This window comes from Phaethon aethereus (assembly GCF_964289735.1).
Source record: "Phaethon aethereus genome assembly, chromosome: 13".
NCBI lineage: Eukaryota > Metazoa > Chordata > Aves > Phaethontiformes > Phaethontidae > Phaethon > Phaethon aethereus.
The window spans coordinates 22,354,719-22,377,339 of NC_138589.1; the positions used below are offsets into that span (position 1 = coordinate 22,354,719).

The 22,621-nt window shown below is 53.1% G+C and overlaps 1 protein-coding gene across 1 annotated transcript in view; it reads left to right on the top strand.

Moving 5' to 3' along the window:
• The window catches only part of ZFHX3 (zinc finger homeobox 3), a 110,066-nt gene that overhangs the window by 52,555 nt on the left and 34,890 nt on the right, over nucleotides 1-22,621 (top strand). The window lies entirely within an intron of this gene.

Consider the following 22,621-nt stretch of genomic DNA (forward strand, 5'->3'; position numbering starts at 1 on the left):
TATTTTCACCTCATCCTTTTGTTTGAAGGACGTTTTTTTTTCTCTTTTTGTTTTGCCAGCTAGGTTTAAGGGGGTTACAAAAAGCCAGTTTCTGCCAAGTAATGCGTTCACAAAGGGAACATTGATTCACATCAGTGTCGCTTGAATTACCCTTAAAGGTTTGCCAAGGAGTTGTTCTTATATTAACCTTCTGTTCATCAAAGACAAAATAAATAAATAAGTCATAAAATCAGCTTCACTGCCCGCACTGGAGTTGGATGCAAAACAGGAATTTCTTCCGTTAGGGATTTGTGCTCCAGGTGCCGCTGCTCAGCGCCTCTCCCCCGTGCTTTAGGCCCTCTCCCTCCTGCAAAGCTGCTTTCTCTGGAGCCCCCCGGCCAGCCCTGCTTCTCCCCTCTCCCGGTGCAAGCGCTCTCCCTCCCCGCCCGGCTGCTCCCTCTTCCCGGGGCAGTGGGACGGGCTCTGGGGCTGTCCCGCGGCACCTCGGGGCGTCTCAGGTGGCACAGGGTGGGAATCCACTCCAGCGCAGTGATTAGTTCGAGGCGAGGGCGGGCGGGCAGAGTGACGGGACAGGGGCTGGAGCTCGGGCCCGGCCAGCACCGCGGGCTAGGGCGCGGCCTCGCGGGTTCGAGCCTGGGCTCAGTGGAGCTGAGCCTGCCGGGCTTCGACTGCTTTTGCGGTGGCAGCATCCCCGCAGCTACCTTGGCCACTTGGGTGCTGGGGCCGCGCGCTCACCCCCGGGACGCCGTGCGATGTGCCGGTGCAGTACTTGCCCTATCCTGAACTTGGACAAATGTTGATGGTTTCAGGGGAGGGGGATTCCCGCAGGGGGTGTTTTCTGAAGGATTTTGTATAAAATGTTGATTTAATCATTGCAAGCTTAACTAGAATGATTTCTGCATGGAAAGAGAGCCTTGTGACGACCCAGGACGTTCTGCCCCATCTAGTTTCTTCAGGACATGGTTTAGGGGACATGGTGGTTCGGGATTAATGGTTGGACTTGATGATCTTAAAGGTCCTTTCCAACCTAGTGATTCTGTGATTCTGTGATTCTGTGTTTGTTTTTCTGGACTTACTTGGCTGCTGGTAATTAATTACAAGTTGTTCTCGTTTCTTTCTGCTTAATTCTGAAATGGGAGATACTCGTGTACCTGTGGAGCTTTGTGCAGCAACATCTCGCCTTTTTCTCTCCAGGGCGTGTGCATTGTCCGTCCCAAATTATCCTCTCCCTGAGTGAACACAGTAAGGGTGTTGCAATTTTCTGCTCCTTGTGGGACGATGGCTGGGGAACATGAGTCCGAGTGATTGCTGTTCTCTGCAGCAGGCACAATGTTGCTTTTTGTTAGTGGTGCTAAACGCGAACCAAACGTCTGTGTTTTCACTTGGTCCCTGTTCCAAAACCCATGACGGACCGTTCTGGTTTTCTGTGGATCGGTGTCATTTCTTCTCTTGAGCAGGGAGTTTCCTTGGCTTTGTTCTGCACGTTGGGCAGCTGCGCACGTCTCCCTCATCTATAAAACACAAAGCTCAGGTATCAACCCCGCTTGGAAACACCTCTGCATGAGCTGTCCCTGTCTGGCTGTCACGACAGACAGTCTCCCCAGCATGTGAGTGTCATGACAGCCCCCAGGTTCTGTGTGTCATTTCAGATAACCCGAGCCACTCAGCCGCGAGCGGTGCAGGAGCCTGTGGCTTCCAGCTCGGCTGCGCATTCATGCTGGTGACCTCCCTTCGCTCCCGAAGCGCCGGCTGGGGCAGCGGGAGGACTCGGCTCCCAGGTCCGCAGTTGTGTTGGGCCCCAGTTCCTGTGAGGGCTGTGGACGTGCAGTGCTGACGCCGCAGCACGGAGCGCAAAGCGCCAGTGCCCAGAGGCACCGGCTGGCCGAGGCCGGTGTGGTGCTCGGTGGTGGTGTTAGGGTGGGTGCTCTGCGCTAGCGTGCGAGCCCGTGGGTAGCTGAGGTACCACCGGCCTCTGCAGCGCTGCCCACGTGACACTTCGATTTCGCTGTCTCTTACCCGGTGAAGAAGAATGATGGTGATGATCCTACTAACTGTTGAGGGTCCGTGTGCCAAAAACAGTAGAGAGGGCAGGACCACCACAGGACGTTCCTCCTGCGCGTGTATGTCTGTCTATGCATTTGCTTGCACGGTGCAGGCACTGTGGTGAGCCTTGGACTTTGTGCTGCCGATTTAACGTCCCCAAGAGCAAACCGCTCGAACCCCTGCGCGCTGCCCGGCATGGCTGACAGCAGCGGTTGGCACCTTGCATTCCCAGGAAAAGCTTTTTCCCCGTGGCTGCTGCAAAACCCAGAAGGAGAATCATCTTATTTTTTAATCTTTTTCTCGGATTGTGGGAGCATTGCAGAACACCGAGGCCCCCTCCCCCTCCGGCGAGGCGGTAGGGATTGGATCAGATGATACAGAGTGAGCATGCTGAGAGTGAATCCATTTTCTCTCCTCCATCTCCCCAGAATAAATTAGAATTTGCCTGATTTAATAAAATGGCTTCATCTCTCTGCCATCTTTTCTATCTCCCATGCATTTCACCCCACCCCCACTGCAAAATAATAGATCTCAGCGGTATGGCGTCCTGTTATAGGCTGGCAATTTAACATGTAGGGTACGTATGTGAGCGTCTGCGTGCACAGCCTGCACAGGGTCCGGCCACTGCAAGTGCATGGAATTTGTCCCTGTATCTCAATTTCCTTATTGTCAACTGTGATAGTTATAATTGCTGTCGAGGTCAGTGTAATTTACCGTCCATCTGTCATTAACCTGACCTCACGGGTGGATGTGACTGCCATGCAGATCCTGTTTGGGGACTGGGAGTGGTTAGTGATAGAAATTTTACAGCACAAATTTGCCCCAGCCACTTTTCTCTTTAATTGGCATGTATTTGTCTATGCATAAAGTGGAACTGTAGCTCTTTGCCGCAGACTGAGAGGAGGGCTTATTGTTAGAATTTAGATGGTTTCACTACAGCTGAACCTTTTTCTCTTGCTTGAATCTGATGTTTTAATTTCTGTTTCCTAGGTTGATTTTTTCCTTTCCGTTCTGACACTAATTATGCCAGGCGCATTGGGAGTGGTTGCTGCTGAGAGGTACCCAGCTAAGTGTTAAGAAAGGTTTTAAAAACAGACTGAACTCTTTCTTAATGAGGCTCAATCGTGCTCTCCTCCGGGTGGTTTTGTTTTGCTGATCTGTCAGTTTTTCGAGGATTTAATTGCACTTTTTTCATATTAGTCTTTGAAATGGGGCTAAGCAGCTTTCTGTAAAATAAAATATAAAAAAAGAGAGATGTTACTGGCTTTCCTATTTTCTCTCTTTGCTTTCATCACTCTAGGATCATCATCTGCCACTGACTCCTGGGACCCAACAGTAGTAAAGAACAGAATTTACGAGAGCAGCAAGTGAAATGGCAGGCTAGACTGCTATGGCAGCTCCAAAATTGTAAAGCCTTGCAGGCAATTTTCTTTGCCTCCCTGCATCTCAGTCTGGCTCCTGTCGTGTCGCTGCTCATGCTAATCCTAGAAGACCTTCCAAATGTTTATTTTGGAGGAAGATGTAGGAGTCAAAGGAGGGACGAGCAGCACTGAAATGGCTTGTCCAGCGTAGCTCATTTCCTGCAGAAATGACACAAAAATGATTCAGAACCAAGCACTGCTGTGAGGCTCCGGAGCAGAGCCAGAGGCTCCCAGGGCAGCGAAGGTTGGCAGGGACCTCTGGAGGTCACCTCGTCCCACCCCTGGCTCAGAGCTGGGCCAGCTACAGCGGTTGGCCAGGACTGTCTCCACCGGGGTCCAAGTATCTGCTAAGGATGGAGACTCCCCAGCCTCTGCGGGCCCTTCCAGCGCTCCAGCTCCTCTGGAGTCGGGAGTCCAGCGGAAGGGATGCCAAGTAGCCGATGCTGGGACGGGAGGAGGCAGGAGAGAGGAGGCGGATGTATCCGTGATGCTATTATCTTTATGGCATAGAAAAACATGTTTGAAGCAATCAGCGTGGAATTCTTAATTGCTTCACTTACTACTTCTCTCCTCGTGGGACAGATTGTACAAACGCAAGAGCTGCCAGGACCCTTATGTTAGCGCACTGTCCCTGTACACACTATTTTTAACTAGCGCTTTGTTTTGCAAAGATGCACAAAGCTGCTGGGTTTTTTTTCCCAGGGATGCTAATAAACAGCAGAGGCAGTAAGAGCTTTCTGATCTGCCTGAGAGTGACTCTGCTTCCTTAGCCTGCAATTCATTTTTCCTTCTCTCTGCAGTTACGTTTCCTTGTTTCCACTTTCTCTTCCTTTCTTTTAACTTTGGTTCTCTCCCTCCATCTTTCTTTTCTTCATGTTTATCCCTGAAATATTTAAGAGTCTCCTTTCTTTTAGTTGCAGCCTAACAAAAATCCCATTTTCCTTTCTTTGTTCAGATGTGTGCCTTCCTTCGTCTTTTAGTTTCCAGCACACCTCTCATGAGGATGTAAAATCCAAGAACCAGATCTTTGAGATTTCAAAACAAAATAAAAGTAAACTCTGCTTTAAAAACACTTTAGCAGGAAAGCCAGGCTAATTGTAAATCAATGAGTCTTAAAATGCAGCATTGATCTCCAGTTAGAAGTTTGAAGGGGAAAGCAGTAATTACTGCACTGAAGGTAGATTTTTTTTTTCTCTTAGTAAGTTCTGGGCAGAAGGAAGGCTCATTAGGGCAGCACTTCGGAATCTGAGTAATTAGTTTAAAAAGTACTTTTGTGGTGTTATTCCCATGGCTAGAAATTATCAGAGTCTTCACAGAGTTATAATTCAGCTCTGATAAGGTTTGATTTATTATTGTGTTTGGTGGGGAAGATGCTTCCTACATAATCGCCTGGGTGAAGATCCGGAGCGGGGATTAGCCCGGGAAGGATTGCCATGGGTGCACAGGGCTACCATGCAGCAGGTCACCCCGGCGTTCTGGTGGAGCTGCCAGCGCAGCACGCTGCATCGCGCCCTTCGTGTCCCACCGGCGCAGCGCCCGGGGTGGCCCGAGGGGTGGACAGGGTTTGCGCAGCAAAACAGCACAGTGCCCGCAGCGAGCGGCTCCGACGCGTCTCGTGCAGCTGCGGGCTCAAGTTTTGTTTCTTGACTTGCCGCATCTCCTCTGCAGCTGCTGCTTGTCCTCGTGCTCCCCTGCCGTAGCGACCGTGTCTCGCGCAGCCCTGTGCCGCTCTGCCCACAGTCCCGCCTGCCCGGCGTGCACCCTGCCCCAGGGCCCCGCTGCGGGCAGCGCAGGCAGGGCGCTGAGCTGCGCAGGCGGGGAGCGCTGCCGCTGGCGTGGCGGCCAGGGACCCGGCTAGAGGCGTGCTGCGGCACCGCGGCCTCACCCCTTAGGCTGTGAGCTGCGGTGTCCCCAGAGCCGTGGGGGCTCCAGGACGCCCGGAGCAGGTCGGGGGGTGCGCACAGCTGCCCCGAGAGGGACCGGGAGCTGATGGCGTGCTGGAGAACCAGGGAGAGAGAGGAGCTCCCGGTCGGCCGCTACAAGCTCGCCTGCTGCCAGGGCAAGTGCCCGTGTAAACCCGCGTGGCGAGAAGACAGTTCATGTGTGCCCTTTTAAAGCTTGTAGGTTTATATTTTTTCCAAATTCTTTTGTTAGATTTAGCAATTATATCTCTAGATATTCTCATTAACCTTAATTATCTAATCCCTTTTGTGAATATTGCTGAATTCTTGGCCACAGCAACATCCGGTGACAGTGATTTCCACAAGCTAATTACCAAGTCTAATTCTATAGGAAAAAGTGTTTGTTTCGCCTGCAAGGTCCCGCGGCTCCATTAGCCGCTGGGTTTCCTGCATTTACGCAGCTGCACAGGCAGAACCGAGGAGGTCAGCAGCGAGGGAGAGGGATGGAGGTCAGGAGCATTGAGCGGCATGCTGATATTTCCATCTGCCTCTGTGGCTCCCAGGCTTACTGCTACGGTGCAAATGCTGCTCCAGAGGAAAAGAAAACCTACTGCATCAAGACAGCTGATGTGGCACATCTCTGAGCCCCTTGTTATCCCCTCTGGCAGCGAGCTATGTCTGCGAGCGCTATCATCCTTCTGGGCTACAGGATCCCATCGTGTGGTGGGCATACAGGATAACTCCTGGCTGTCCAGCCGCATCAGCTGGAAATTCAGCAGCCAGATGCTGAAATCAGCTACGATCACTTCCGAGCATGGCCTCTTACCAGCGGAGACAAACTAAACCCGAGTAGGATGGTGTTAGAGCTCTTTCTGAACATGTCCTGCTGTTGAAAACTGGTTGGCCGATGGGCCTTGGAAAATGGAGAGGACAAGGTCTCTGTAGGTCAGAGTAGGTGCTCTTACTCGTGAACATCATTTGCTTCCTGTCAAGTTAACTATAAGTCCCTTCTTGCTCATGGGAGAAATGGCTCAGAAAATCTCTCTCGGTCTTCTTAGATCGCTAGCAGTTTTATGCTCCTTTATCAGGTTGTCCCTTTTGCCACTTTTCTCAGGAAAGCAGGACTGATCTCCTCAGTTTCTGTCCAGGGGAGATTTAGGTCCTGAGTTCCTTACATGCCTTTCTTCCCCCAAAGATTTGGGCAAGGGGGCATATTGTATTGCCCCCAGTATTACAAGTAGCATTGCAGCCGGGCCTGCCAAGCTCATGCAAGACCATGCAATGCTCTCCATCTGTTCCCCAGCACCAGCTACTTTTGCACTCGAGCAGAGCAAGTCCTGCACTCCTGTTCCAGGTTGAGGTGGATGAAACAGATGCAGGCACCAACTGGGATGTGGATGCCTGCAAACCCATGCGGCAGGACTGCGTAAAGATGCAAAATGGTCCAGGTTCACTCTGGAAGGTGGGGTAGGGCAGAAATATTAAGGGCTTGCTCTTCTCTGACAAACCCATGCTAACTGTGGGGAACTGACCCTGTAATTAGAATTAATCTGCGTGCAGGGAGGCTTTCTGGCATGGCTCTTGAGCTCCTGCCTGTCCTTTGGGAGTGGGGTCCTACTCCTGCCCATCTCTCCGATGTGTTAAATTGGGGTAGTCGTACAGTCTGACTTCTTAATCTGACACCTCTAGCTGTCCTACTTGCGTAACTCGATAAATATTTTTACAGAAATGATTTAGTTTGCAGTGACTGTTATAGATCTGATTCTGCAACGGGAGGAAAGGGGAAGGTCTCTGGAGGCAGAAAACCCTTGTGTGGCAGAAAGCCTGCTGGGAAGTCAGCTCAAGAAGAATTAGAAACCCTTTAAATAAATGCTTACTTGACATGACTCTGTCTTCCACAGTCTAACAAGCAGGGAAGCGAATGGCAGCCGCTGGCCAGAAATTGATTGCATTAATTGATATGCCAATAAGAGAGCTTGTTACATCCGCCATTGGTTAGGAGGCCGGCTAACAAGTCCCGCTGATCAATGGAACCAATAAAGATTTCATCCATTAATGAGCAACATGGTAATTAATGTTATCCATAAACCAATTAGCCTGGGTAGCTAATGTGCTGGTTAGCACAGTGAGTGGCAGAGCCGTGGGTGTGCGCAGACCGTCCGTCCGGTGCGGAGGGGCATCGCCTCTCCGGTGCGACCGTGGCGTTCAGAGAAGCCAGCAGCTCCCTCTGGGCCCCCCGACAGGAAGACAGTTGGGAGGATGGCTGACGGGATGAGTCCCTTTTTCTGGGAAGGGACACATTTCCCGAGATTCATGAGGCAAATTCAGTGGTTTCTTTCTTTTTTTGTAACCTTTGTGTACCACACAGGAGGATCTTTTCCGCTCCTGACATGTTTCCCGGAGGTGTGCAGGTCGTGCTCGGCTGGCAGGGCCCAGCGTTTGGCTGCTGGCTCTGTGTCGTTGGAAGGCTGCTTGCACGCTCCGCCTAGACCCACAACTCACGGGAGCCGTGGTGCGCACTGCTGCCTTACGCTCTCTCCACACCATCCGTGGGAATAATTGCGTTAGTGCAGAAAGCACAGTGTGTATGCCGAAGGCTGCTGCTTGCAGCGGGGTTGCATGAGGTTGCTAACTGCCAGCTGTTTGTCTGCATCGCTGCTGGCCTCACTGGCGCTCGTGAAGTGACGGGCTCGGCAGCGGGACCCCCGCAGAGGCGCGGTGGTGTGAGCAGGGCTCCAGCCGCCGCTGCCAGGCCCGTCCCTTTCCTCGGCCGGGGCGCAGCAGAGCTCTGGGGCGGGCAGCGCGTGATCTGGGCTTGGGCTGCCTCATCGGTAAAGGGGCACGAGGCGTTAAATCTGGCTGGCGGCCGGTCACAAGCGGTGTTCCCCAGGGCTCAGTTCTGGGGCCGGTCTTGTTCAGTATCTATTTATTGATTATCTGGATGAGGGGATCGAGTGCTCCCTCAGTAAGTTTGCAGACGACACCAAATTGGGTGGGAGCGTTGATCTGCTGGAGGGTAGCAGGGCTCTGCAGAGGCATCTGGACAGGCTGGATCGATGGGCAGAGGTCAACTGTATGAGGTTTAATAAGGCCAAGTGCAGGGTCCTGCACTTTGGCCACAGCAACCCCATGCAACGCTACAGGCTTGGGGAGGAGTGGCTGGAGAGCTGCCCGGCAGAAAAGGACCTGGGGGTGCTGGTTGACAGCCGGCTGAACATGAGCCGGCAGTGTGCCCAGGTGGCCAAGAAGGCCAACAGAGTCCTGGCCTGTATCAGCAATAGTGTGGCCAGCAGGAGCAGGGCAGTGATCATGCCCCGTACTCGGTGCTGGTGAGGCTGCACCTCGATCCTGTGTTCAGTGTTGGGCCCCTCACTACAAGAAGGACATTGAGGTGCTGGAGCGTGTCCAGAGAAGGGCAACGAAGCTGGGGAGGGGTCTGGAGCACAAGTCTGGTGAGGAGCGGCTGAGGGAACTGGGGGTGTTTAGTCTGGAGAAGAGGAGGCTGAGGGGAGACCTCATCGCTCTCTACAACTACATGAAAGGGGGTTGTGGCGACGAGGGTGTTGGTCTCTTCTCCCCAGTAACCAGTGACAGGACAAGAGGAAATGGCCTCAAGTTGCGCCAGGGGAGGTTTAGATTAGATATCAGGAAAAATTTCTTTATGGATAGAGTGGTCAAGCATTGGAACAGGCTGCCCAGGGAGATGGTGGAGTCCCCATCTCTGGAAGTGTTCAAAAAACGTGTGGATGTGGCGCTTCGGGACATGGTTTAGGGGACATGGTGGTGCTGGATTAATGGTTGGACTTGATGATCTTGAAGGTCCTTTCCAACCTTTGTGATTCTGTGGTTCTGTTACCAGATAGACCTTCTCCAGCCGGGGGGGTTTGAGGGCAGCCCTTTTCCCACAGCGCTGCCTTCAGCAGCTCAGAGGTTGTGGGATGCTGACCTGCGTGCGGGGCCGGGGCGAGCCGTGCCCCTGTGAGGCTGCGGGCGGGAGAGGGGCCTCGGGAGGCTGCGTGGACTCTGGCCCCTCTCTGGGAGGTAGCGGTGTCCGGCGCGTCCGGAGGGCTCTGGGCAGGAGCAGCCCCAGAGGCGCTAGGCAGGATCAGTCCCACTATGCTGCTGTGGAGTTACCTTGCATTGTTAGATATTGACCCTGGGAGGCCCCTTGTGGATTCCCTAATTGAAAATTAATACCAGATCAATGCCATGGGCAATTTGCATATTGATCATAAACAACTTCGAAGGCACCAAGTGTGTGTTGGATCAATAGAGCTCTTCAGCAGGCTGCAGTGGGAGAGCGTCCCCCCGCGCGGCGTTCTGCGAGAGGTTCACGCTTGGCAAGTTCAGTAACTGCTTCATGCCGGTGGCGGCGGTGGCGGCCGTGCTGGCGATGCCAGGCTGGGGGAGCTTGTGCCGCACCGGGGTCACAGGATGGAATTAACAGCTTTTTCCTACGGGCCGCTGCGGAAGAGGAGGAGCTTTGGCCGGTTTGCTTGTTCTAAACCAACGGAACGAAGCCCAGAGGCGTCCCGCGGTAGGGGCGAAGCTGCCGTGCCTCCCGGGCTCTCGGGCCTGCGGGAGTTCACAGCCACATTCAGCTTCGTCCGTCCATCCCTCCTCTCCTGTGACGTGCAGCCTGTTGCTGAGTGTTATTTTTCTGGGGATGCCAGAAGAGATCCCATCAGTGATTTTTTTTTTTCCTCGTGTTTTTGTCCTGTATTTGCTTTTTGAGGGCAATATTTAGATTAATCCTCTGTCTGCTTGGGACATTTACCAGGGTATTTCAGAATGGTCTCGGCTCGAAGGGAACTAATACTTCAGATCAAAGCTAATAAAAAACCCCCAAAACTTAATCTGAAAATATATAAAGCATCCTTGGAAGCCTTCCATGAAAGAGGGATGTGCGTGGGCAGTAGAGATAAAGCATATGGATGCGCGCTGTTTGGTCTGCCCGCTCCTGAGCACGTGTGCCGGTCGTGTGGAGCGGAGGCGACGCCTCAGACCCCGCAGGGAAACTGCGTCTGAATTGGCCGTAAACCCAGAGTTGCCCGCGGTTCGGGAGCGGGGGGGTGGGCAGGGCTGGGAACCCTCTTCCCAAAGTTGCCACTTGTTTTCAGAGCGGTGCCGGCCGCTTGCGCGCCGCCAGCGGCTCCGGGAAATCGCTGTGCATCTGATTAGCGCATTACTGAGCTTTCATTGACTCGGCTGCGCCACGCTGATGAACTGAGACTGGGGACAAGCGCTCGTAATTGAGAGAAATAAATTCTTATCACAGGCCTCTGCTGGAGCCGCCACCTGTGCGTGCGCCTTGGTCCAGGTTTCAGGAGCGTTTTGAATCCCTGGAGCACCCGGCGCGCCCTCGTTAGCTTTTCAGGAAGCCGAGCACGGGGCCTGCAGGCACCGAGGAGTGTCCCAGGGTGACCGAAGGGCTCCGTCCTCCCAGCCCACTGGCCATTACCGACCCCGTGCTGCCTGACTGCTTGGCCGCAGGCCGGGCAGCTTGTGAGCCACGAGTACCTTCAGCGTCTCCCTGGGAGCCGCGCGTGCTCTTCCTGTTTTCTTGGTCCTCTGCGTTTCAAGCAGGAGCTAAGAGCAGCGGCTCAGCACCCTCCGTCTTCACCTTCGATTTGATGGCACGTGAAAGGTCCTTCCCTGATGTACGATAGGGAACGTGGGCGACACAGGGGAAAGTGTTTTGTCTTGCTGCAAAAAAAATTAAGGATGAATATATATATTCTTTGAAAAGGAACCCATCTCCTGTTTTAAACTAAAATTGAAAAAAAAAGTCTGGGGGTCAGCAGGGCTCTGCAGTTCGGATGCAGCGCAGAGACGTGACTGCAGAGAAGCCGTGTTCAGATTTCCTTGGCTGTTAGCAGCCCCTGTAATTTTGCCTGTTCCTCTGGGCTGCAGAGCAGGCTGCCTCCCTTAATGCCGCACTGGTGGTGGGGAGGTGAATAGAAAGGCTTCACTTGACATTCTCTGACCTCCCTGGTGCAGCTGAATACTGGAGAGCCAGGGCTGAGATTGCAGTCACTTTCAATTACTTGAAGCCAAGAGAGGTGGAGGAAAAGGGCCTGTTGGCTTCAGGAAGCTGAAATATTCTGCTGCTGAAATCTTGTTTAGTACAAGGGGAAAAGCAATTACCGACACTCTGCCAGTGCCACTAACCCAAACCCGGGGAAGGGGCAGCTCAGCCCTAGGACGTGGCCGTCTCTGCCTTGGCGGGTGATCTTGGGCTCCTCGAGTGTGTCCTCGAGGGAAGCTCCAGGGCTGTAGAGTTGTGAGTTTTCTGGGTCTCCGCTGCCTGCTCTCGTCAGCGGGTGTTTGCTGTGCTTAGGAGAGCTTGCATGTGTTATCGACTGCCTCTCCTGCATCAACCCAAATTGTGTTTGGTATCGGAGAGCTCTGCCTGTGGTTGACTGGGGGCTGGCACGGGGGGTGAAGGCTTGGAGAGGATGGCTTGCGGGCTGTCAACTGGCAGGGCTGAAAACAAAGCTCTGCCTTTGAGGGGCTGCCCCGCTGCCGTAGCCTCTGTCCTTCAGCAGAGGGGTGAGACCATGGCCATTCACACCAGGAAGCTGTGGTACTGCAGCTTCGTATCAGGCTGATTTTTACCTGGTTAACCTGTGGAGGTAGCGCGCTTCTGGTGACCAAGGTGTTGAGAACCCCTCAGCTGGCTGGAGCCAGTGTTGTCTCTGTCTAGACCTGCTGGCTGTATCTGCTCTCTCCTTCTCAGGGTGATGCTCCTCAACTTCTTGCTCTGAAGTCCCCTTAAAAGCCCTCAAGGCTCTCTGCAGAACTGTCTTTGGCAATTTAAGAGGTTGCCACTACCAGCTGCATGTCTTGCCTGTGCAGCAGGGTTGCCCTTCTCATCTGCTTCTGCAGAAAGTAACCCTTTGGTTCCCTGACTCCGGTGGTTGGAGCAGCCCTGCCGACTCCCTCCCGGGCTTCCACGACCTGCTCTGCCTCGCAGGCAGCAGCACGCCTCGGTTATCCTCTTGTTTTTTATTATATATATTATTTATGGACGTTTATGATTTCCCATGTTCGTATATATTGTTAGTTCCTAGAAATAAGCTCCAGGAAGAGCCCAGCAACACGGCACCGCAGCGGACGTTACTGCGATCCAGTCAAGAATGAACCAACCAGACCACACGCATTAGACCCATGTGGACTCATTCCGTGTGCGAACTGTCCTCGGAGACATGTGCTTTAGAACCGTTGATCATTTTTTCCCGTTCCTCCTAACAAAAACGTTTCCTCGCTGGGGACGAGGAATGCCGATCTGCTGCAGACCCCCACGCCACAGCCGCCAAGCTGCAAGCTGGTCGTGCTCCCCTGCTGCCGCGTCAGCCCCGCCGCTCACCCTTAGCTGGCCTTTGTCTGTGCCTGTACCTTCAGTACAGAATAGTGCAGGAATATTTTAACTGTCCCTAAAACAGGGCACTATAATTACGACTTTCCTAAGTTTTTAGCTAAGCTTAAAAGAACTCCCAACATGCTGAGGTTGGGAAGTGCTTGGGGAGGGGGAGAAAGAGGGTCAGCAGCATATTAACTAACTTTTCCTTGGAGCGAAACTGTGGAGAGTGAGAACAGAGTAGGAGTTGTATATTAAAAAAAAAAAAAACAACCAAAAAAAACAATCAGAAAAAAGACTTTTTAGTGTTTGATTTAAGTATGGTTTATGATGATGTTACAGGGCAGGATTAAGGTTGTTGGGAGCAATCCTGTGCATATCCAAACCTTGAAGCTAAGCATGAATTAATTACAGATCATTTTTGTTCTAGTTATAATATTCTCAAGATGCACCTTGTCCCAGAGTTGCTGAAGTTAGCTTTAACTTTGGCTTCGCTTTAACTTCATCTTGGCTTTAGCACTGGTTTTGTTTGTCAATCTAAAAAGTTTCTCTGGAGTGAGCTTGTTCCTGCTCAGCACAAAGCACCTCTTGCTTTGAGCGCCTTGCTCTGCTTGCGTTGCACGTTGAGGACGTGCGGCTGCGCAGCGCCGGCACATTTTCTGAAAGGCGGAACGTGAATTTCCTGAAGCATCCTGGCGTCTCTGAAGACACGTGCTTGTTCCTGCTCAGTCGCAGCAGGTCGCCAAAGCCACTTCCCAGCGTGGCCGAGCCTGGCGCAGGCGATGCTGCGCCGCTGAGAGTGCAGGGAGCCTGGGGCGGGTCAGACTGTCAGCGACCTCCTGGCGCGTCTCTGAAGACCCGCCGATATCTGCTTCGGCGGCTCAGCTGCGTGTTTTTAGCAGAGGGAAACCGGGCCGGGGAGGAGGTGTGAGGAGGGAGGCGACCGGGCAGAGAGGAGGGATGAAACCAGAGAGGACGAGAAATGGGCGGTGGGGCAGGGCTGCTGGTGGGGAGCAGATCTCCCCAGAGGGGCGAGTAACCGACGAGAACAGCGCGGTGCTGACGTACGGCTGCGGGCTGGATGGGGAGATGGCTGCGGAGAGGCTCTCCTGAGGCTCCCCGCCAGCACCCAGGGCATCTGGTCCCAGCAGGGACACCCGTGGCGTGGGGAGTCGTCTGCACTGGGCTAGGGCTGCCGCTGGCCCCTGCGTCGCAAAACCTGGGCTGGGCACCGCGCTCCCGGTCCCTCGACAGCCTTTGCTGTGCTCCTGCCTTGTCACCTCTGCCACCCCATCTCCTCCAGCTTCTCCCTCCCCGCCGGTTCCCTTCACCGCCGAACCCTCCTCCTGCGGGTCTCCACAGCGGAGACTGCGCTGTTGTCTCCCTGCAGACCTGGCAATGGGCTTTCTTTTGGTTTGCTGTTTGATCTGTGTGTGTGTTTTTGCGTGAGCCTCCTTTCCAGCTGACTCCGGTTTGGAGCTGGGTTAAACTGTGCAAAATACTGTTTAAAAGAAAAAAAGAAAGGAACTTGTCAAGATGCATTTGTTAGATCACGTTTAAAATGAAATAGAATTGAAGGTAGTTTTTGTCCAAAGAAGGGGGGGCTGAAAAGCCGTCAAGCCGCAGGAGAAAGCCCCTCCTTTGTTGTCCTCCTGACATTGAAGTGTAATTTTTCATGGTTATTTGGACTGGAAAATGGGGGGAAAGGGAGAGATGGGCTTACGATTATTTCCCATAAATGACAACACAATCACATCACGCTCCACTACAAACATGCTCAAGGAATTTGCCTTTTTTTTTACATTTCATGTGTGAAAATAACAGCAACCTTTCTAGTTCTGATGAAATTCAAGGGGGCAAATCCCTGTTGGGTTCTATTGACCTAAAATTTAGCCCAGTTTACAAAAAAAACGGACAGCCTTGTTCCCAGGGACAGGGAGAAGGCAGTGCCATGCATGGAGATACCCGCATCCTCGGAAGGTGCACGAGGAACCGTCGCTGCGAGGAGTCCTGAGCGCACGTAGTGGCGCTGCCCGAATCCCCAGCTCCGTCTTCCTTGTCGGGTAAACCCGGCCCTCGGTCGGTGACTGAGATGGGACCCGCTCGTAGCTGGCTCGTTCGTGCAGAGCTGTTTCTGATAACGCCGTTTTCTGCGGGGCAGGGCTCTGCCTGACTTGCCAAGGAGCTGAAGGCTTCCAGAGCCATCGGGGCCTTTCCCAAGCTCGTTCCGGGCACGTCTGAGATCCGGACCTGCTAAAGCAGATGGGACTGCCTGCGCCCGTAAGGCTGGCGGCAGCGACTGCGCGCTGCCGCACAGATGGGCTTTGACTTTCTGCTTGGTGTCCTGCTCTTTCTTTAAGAAAGATGGTAGCAGGTTTCACCACCACTGGCTTCTATTTTTTCTAAACAGCAATTGTTTTCTCCTCTAATTATCTGGTTTTGATAACGTTATTCTCTTTCCTAGTGCTGCTACATTTTATTACGAAAAGCACAAAGCCAAAGGTTGCATCATTTTATCAGTCCTCCCCCACCTGCCCCCTGACTGTGGGCCCAGAAGTGGGGCCTCTTACTAGAGCTGGTAAATCAGATAAAGAGGCTGAATGCAAAAATAATAACGCATTTGTAAAAGCATTCATATTTAAGAAGAAAAGGTGCTGACATCTGGCAGGAGGTCATCTCATTTCTGTTGAGCAAGAAGTTTGTTTGGGAGATAACTGGAGACCTGGATGCTGTTGCAGGATTTTCAGATATGTTCAGGGAAACTGGCCAAAAATTCTGAATTTTTTCTTTGGAGCAGAAGGCAAAGGAATAGAAGCTAAAAGTTCGCAAACAGTTCTTTTGTTGTTTAATTTCTATTTTATTTATCTGAACGCTTGCCACTGGAGTTCACTGCACAAAAGCCAGATAAACTTTCCCTGCCTTGAGAAGATAGGCAGCTGAGGATGGCTTTATCAGCCAGGGGCACATTCATAGTCAGCATTTGCTTTTTCGTCAATGAAAGCAGCACAGATACGCTCTGACCGTGCTCTGAAACAGGGCCACCTTGGAAATAAGTGTCATTAATTCAAGATATATGTAGGATTATTATTGTTTTTCTGCAGGCTTTTGTCAGGTGGTAGGACTCACCCAGCAGCTTTTGCGTCAGGGCTGGAGCGCCGTGGCATTCCTCTCCTAAACTGTGCCTGGTGTGTTCTTTCTACTGTTCAGAGCCCTGCTTTTCCGTTTAGGAAAATGATAGGAATAAACAAGTTTATGTACAAAAACCCTGGTAAGAGCTAGTACAGAGTGCGTTTGTGCATATATATGCATCCTGAATCTGAGCGGCAAGGGCCGTGGCTGGCCTGGTAGCCAGGGTTACCTTAGGAGATGTGCCCCACATTAGCTTGAGCTGGGTGAGAAATACAGGACGGCTGAAAAACCTCTGAAAATGGATTTACCTACATTTCCATGTGGATGAATTGTCTCATCTTCAAATGCAAACAGTCTGCAAGCCAGGGAGAGGTGGAACACTTTTTTTTTCTGTTGGGCTGGTCACCAACAAACAAATAGTGGAATTGTTTCCAGGGTGTTGCTCTGTGTCCTGACCCTTGCCAGCTTCTCATCTTCCACAAAAGTGTTCCGAGGCTGTGCTCTCACTCAGGTTTCAGCAAGCCGAAGGGCGGGCGGCCGCGGGGTTTGCTATCGCTCCCGCTGTGGCCGCCGACAGCTTCAGCGGCACACGTGGTCCCCTGGCAGAGCGAGTGTTTCGAAATGCAGGTGGCGGAGAAAAAAATGAAGACAAACCACTGTTTGCTCCTCTGGCTTGGCTGGCCTCACGTGCCCCAAACAAGAACCGTACCGCTGGCTGTGGGACTGGAGCCCAGCGGCGCAGAGACCCCACAGCCTCCTGCGCCGCCGGTGGGAGCGGGGAGAGGCGTGTGCTGCTGCTGCGCAGAGCTCTGCCGGGCGCAGCGCCCTGCCTCCCGCTAAAGCTTCTGCGGGATGCCCGGTGCGGGTGTCTGCCTTGAGCCCTGCGGGGAGCCGCGTCTCGCGCAGTGCTGCAGCGGCAGGTCGGCCGGGCTCCGCGGGGACACGTGTCCTTCTGCGCTGGGGGCACCGGTTGGCGTTAGCTCCTGCCCGGGCTTTGCGTTTGCTCTGTGCCCACAGCCGAGTGCGACTGGCCTGTGGGTATGGTGTGAGGTGGGACCACCCTGCCCGGGCCTCTTCCCTGTCAGGGTGAGTGACCCTTCCTGCGTCAGCGTTGTAATCCCACGTGGGCGCAGTTTTGGGGACTGTGCAAAAGCCGCTGTTAGGATGGTGGCCCTGGCACAGCTCGAGGGCAGCTGAGCCCCTCGTGGGCTTCCCAGGGTCCGGGAGGGCATCGACCCCCGGTGGACCACCTGAAGCCCCTGCTGCTTCTGTAAGGACCCGGACCACAGCACATCTCCTCACAGGGCCCTGGGACCTCACATTTAAACTAGTTTAAAGCAGTTGAACTTTTAAAGCGCAGTGGGCCACAGCGCAGCAGTGTGACCCCGGCATCATCGGGGGAAGCTGCCCCTCGCCAGCCAGCAGCTCGCAGAGAGCCGGCACGGCAGTGCCGGCACGCGTGTGCGTGTGCAGCCGTGCAGCTGACTGCACACAGGCCGTCGCTGTCACCTCTTCTGGCAGTGCCAGCTTGCAGAAGTCAGCCAGGTCTCAATCCTGCCTTTCTACAGGCTTTTTTGGCTACTTACCCTGAAAAAGGGGGCATCAGGGATTCTTTTTGTTTAAAAGGAGAGACCCTGTGTACAATTAAAACTTGTTTCTGGTAAACCTCATTCCAGGAAAGATGAGCTTTTAACAAAAGGCTTTTGACAGCTGCAGGGTATTTCATTTTTTTAATGCCGAATGAAAAATCAATACATTTTTCTAGGTTATACATATTCAGAACAGGCTTGATATTTCCATTATAATGGAAAATGGGTGTCTGCACATCTCGCCTGTCAGAGCTGCAGCACTGCATTTTCCAAGCCACTGCTAAATATTTCAAACCTGATTTGATTGTGGTTCATGACAGCTAATGTTTCTCAGCTCTTGAGCCTGCCGGAGGGTGGAAAGGCAAGCGCACGCTCTTTCTCTCCCATCCCTACATTTCCGCCACCCCTGAAATGCCCCTTATCCCTCTGGATAAGAGATCTGGGCTTGTTAAAGAAAATCCAGCTGAGAGGAGGAGAGGTGAGAGGTCTCAGACTGTTCGAGCTGGCCTGGGTCCAGTTGGGTTTTGCTGACTTCTCCAAGCCTCAAACTTTCGGGGTTTTGAAAGGGGCAGAAGTGCAGCAGCGTAGTCCTGCGTGATGGTGTGCAGGGATTCGGGTGCATTTTCAGTAACTCAAGAGATTCCCTGGCATCTGCAGATGTCAGATACTTACGATTTTCCAGACTTTTCTCCCTCTCTTCCCCGCCCCCCATAGTAAATGGTTTAATTTTAAATTAGAAGGAAATAACACTGTCTAAAATTGTATATTCCTGAAGGACAAAAAGACTCTCCCTAGGATTTTGCATGGGGCAGATGTGGTACGATGGAAGAGCAGGCTCCCTGGACTCCAGGTGCCATACAGTTACACTTGCTCGCTCTTGGTATTGACCTGAACACCAGCAGCTGTAAAATTCCTTTAATAAAATTTATTAATAAAGCATCATGGCCTTGTGGATGACACTCTAGCATGGGGACCCATGGGCAGGCTGCATTGTTTGTATTTCAATGGGACATGGCCTCCTCCGTGCAATTCCCACAGCAACAGCTCATGCACCTGCCTTGGCAAGCTCCCTGCACAGGATGGAGTCCACTCACCCTTCGTGAGCTCATAAATCCTGTGTAGCTGGAGATTCTGGAAACCAAAGACAACAGCCTAGAACCTGCATCACAGAATCACTAGGTTGGAAAGGACCTTCAAGATCATCAAGTCCAACCATTAACCCTATGCCACCGTGTCCGCTAAACCATGTCCTGAAGTGCCACATCCACACATTTTTTGAACACTTCCAGAGATGGCGACTCCACCACCTCCCTGGGCAGCCTGTTCCAATGCTTGGCCACCCTCTCGGTGAAGAAATTTTTCCTAATATCCAATCTAAACCTCCCCTGGCATAACTTGAGGCCATTTCCTCTCGTCCTATCACTGGTTACTGGGGAGAAGAGACCAACACCCACATCGCCACAACCCCCTTTCATGTAGTTGTAGAGAGCGATAAGGTCTCCCCTCAGCCTCCTCTTCTCCAGACTAAACAACCCCAGTTTAGTCCATGCCCATCCTCTGGGCACGGGCTGCAATAGCATCTCTGGCCTTCCAGAGCCCCTGCTAAGGTTCCCAGGTCAGTAGTCAACCCCATTACCTCTTACAAAAGATCCTCTGTGGCAGACCACCAGACCTCTGGGTTCAGCGCCCCTGCCATGCTCTCCAAAAGTGCTGGTCAGAGTCCCTGGCTGGCAGAGACTCCCAGTATACTGCTGAAATACTGCTGGGAATTCTCACCCTCTGGGTACCAGCCCCGACTGGGACACTTCTTAGGAGGTACAATTTTAAGCCAAGTACCTTTTAACTACAAAACAACTGGTGGAGTTTTTATCAGTCTTCTTAAGGCAAACACAGTGAAGCCATTAGGTGAATGAATCCTAACGAACAGCGTGTACAGCTTGCGGGAGGCATGGTCAAACAGTAATGAAAGGATCATGATGGTTTGGAAATAGATTCCCTACATCTTGCTGACCATGGCCTCGTGCAGCCTTTGGGAGCTGGTCGCACAACGTAGCCTTCACACTCAGCCGCAGGTCTGTCCTGTGGGGCTCTTCGGACGGGCAGTGGTCAGCTCTGCTCGAACACAGGACAGGAGCAACGTGACACCAGGATTTGCAGACAATTAAAATGGAAGCTCAAAAGCTCCTTTTCGCATGTGCAGCACACTGAGGAGGAAAGCAGACCTTTCCCTGCCAGATGTGATGCTGGCCTTGTCCTCTCAGAAGGATGCCCCGAAGAAATGCAGGAGGAGAGATGGTTGGGTGCTGTTTGCACACGCGTTTGCTGCCCAGACCTGCCATCGCACCTCGGAGCTGCCACTGCGACTCAGCAGCTGCAGAGCTGTCATCGGAGAGCATGGGTGCAAATCTTTTGGGAACAGGAGCTCTGCTGCATTTTCTTTTCAGTGTTGGAGGATCCCGTTGTTCGAAGCTGGGCCAGATCACATGCCTGTGCCCTGCGCGCAGCCCGTTGCAGGCTGGTTCTCAGCGGTTCCAAGCCCTCTGCAGTGCACACAGCCAGCTGCGGAGCAGTGTGTGGCCGAGGACCTCTCCCAGACGTCCCCGGGGTCAGCTTAAACACTGGGCGGCTGCGAGACAACTTAGGCTGAGTGTAGCGAGCAGAGTTGCATCCAGCCTTCCAAAAAAGTCTGCTGGAAGGGGGTCACGAGGCAGCCAGGAGTTAATGCTTCCCCTTCCCCGAGTCTCCGTGCCAGGCGGCTGCGTCCCCAGCGTCTGCGGGCCCAGGGAGCTCCCAGGGTGTTCCGGGGAGAAGAGCAGGAGGATTGTCGTCGGCAAAGGCCCCGGGAGCGAGGAGCCAAGGAAGAACGGTACCAGGGGCTTTCCCAGCTGATTCAGAGCCTCCCTGGGCAGATGCATCTCGTACCTTGTTTCCCTCCCGTCCTGCTGACGACCCTGAAGAAAACACTCTTCAGAAAAAATCAGCTCAGACCGGAGCAGGGAGGAGAAGGGTTCGAAGCGTGCATATGCTTTTTGGAGCCCGCCTGCCCAGCACAGAAGCGTTCGAGCCGAGGAGGCAGCTCTTGTCCGCAGAGGGAAGCCGTTCCCGGGGTCGGGGCTGGGTGGGCCCTTGGTGCAGGGCTCTGCCGGGGGCCTCAGCTGGGGCTGGTGGAGGGACGGGCTCCGCCGGTCAGCACAAGGGGCTGCAGGCCCAGCGGAGCAGGAGGATTTGTCGTTTATAGCCTTGTTTTTTAATCATTTTCTACCGTTATTGGTATTCATAGCTCACATTTTTCCGGTTACTGTCAGCCTGGGCTTTCATCCATTTTAAAGAGCTATTTTTTCCCTTGTTGATGATGATGATGGTATAAAGACAGATGGTGTAACTGCTTATGAATGTCCTATTTTATTCGCCTCGAACCAGACAGTGCACTTGAAGACGTGTATTATTTCCACATGCTCAGGTTAGAGCCCAGACAGCGTCTGAGCCCAGCAGCCGGCTCGCCCTTCCTCTTCCTCCCATGCCGATGCTGACACCTCCGGGTCGCAGCCGGGAGTGCCGGCGCGCCGGGCGCCCTTTGTTGTTCGGCCGGGCCGGGCCAGGGAGGCTCCGGGCCGCGTCCCTGAGCCCGGCCGGGGCCGGGGCCCGGGCCGGGGCGGTGGGGGCCGCGTCGCCGCCCACTCGGCCTGCTCGGGCTGTCCGGAGGGCCCCGGAAGCCGGCCCCGAGGGAGCGCCTGAGCCGGCACAGACGGCTGGGTGTCCAGAGAGGGGGTTCCGATGGAGGTTAAAATAAATGAAGGTTTGAATAAAACAGTAGAAACCCCTTAATGAAGGTTTTTAACAAAAGCGGCCACTAGCTGTCTCACCCTGCGTGACAGCATTTGGAAGGCAGCAGGGTGGTTTGGGGGTGGTTTGTTGTTTTTTCCCCCTGAGTGGGAAAGATTTTGGAATTTCAATTTCTGAAATGTGAATCCAGCTGCTGATTTCACAGCCCTTCTCTCCAGCAAACTTGACCACTCGTCTCATCGGACAGACTGCTCATCTTGCCCCTGCATCAGTGACTTGCACCTTCTCACGTGTTAGGTGCCTTTGCCTGGCGATGCCAGAGGCTCATCGCACCTCTGGCTCTGGGGTGCTGTTTTCCCAGGCGAAGACCACTGGGATCCCTGCAGCTCCAAAGAGTTTCCAGCTTTTAAAAGAGTAAAGGAGGGGTAGAGTATAAATCACAGTGCTTCCACTTAGTATCAGCACTGATCTCCGGATGCTTTTACAAGTTCCTCCCTGATTTAAGTTGTCACATTCTCAAAGGGCACTGCTGAGTAGCTGCAATCTCCAAATACATATTTTTAATCCTGATTTCTAGCCCTGGCTTTGTTAGGGGGAGGGTAGGGGGTGATGCTTTAACTGGTTAGGTAGTTGAGATGAAACCTCAGGATAGCCTAGGATTTACCAAGACCAGATAATGCAAGTTAAAATTATGAACTCTCCTGCCTAAAAGAGTATAATGGCTTAAAAGTACCCTTTCTTCCCAGTGCTGATGTAGCCCACATCAATTACAGGGTAGCTGTCGAGCTGCACGCGCTATACATAAATACCCAGGATATTAGGCGATAATGTAGCTGTTACACTCCGGTGTCAGAGGTCTGGCAGCTGCAGCTGCCTCCCTCCCAGTGTCCTACCTGTCGAGGGTGCCTCTGCGTGGAGCTGCGCCGCGCCGTGTCGACATGCTCCGTGCCACCACTGGCCTCGGCGCACCGGTGCTTTGGCTAACGGGTGGGGCAGTGGCACTTTGTGTTTTGTTCTGAGCTTTCAGTGCTTCACTGAGTTATTTTTTCTCCTTCATGCTTTTGCACCTGTATGGTACTGCCTGTGTGCTCAAACTCTTCCCGTGACTGGGATGAAAACAAGAGACCCCCCCAACAGCTTCCTCCTGTGCCTTGTGTCACAGGCGTGTCTGCAGAAGACAGTGCTGCTCCTTGCTTTGTCTGAGCGGAAGTGAGCGGTGGCATTTCTGAGGTGAACTTGGGGGTCTCGGTGACCAGGGTCACTACATGGTGCCATTTGGTCTGAAGAGCTTGAGGTGGGGATGAGGAGGAAGGCTGAGGCTGAAGGTGCTGGAGGCTTCAGTCGGTCCTTCGCATTTCTCTAATCCATGCCATGGCTGGGTAGAACCTTCTCATA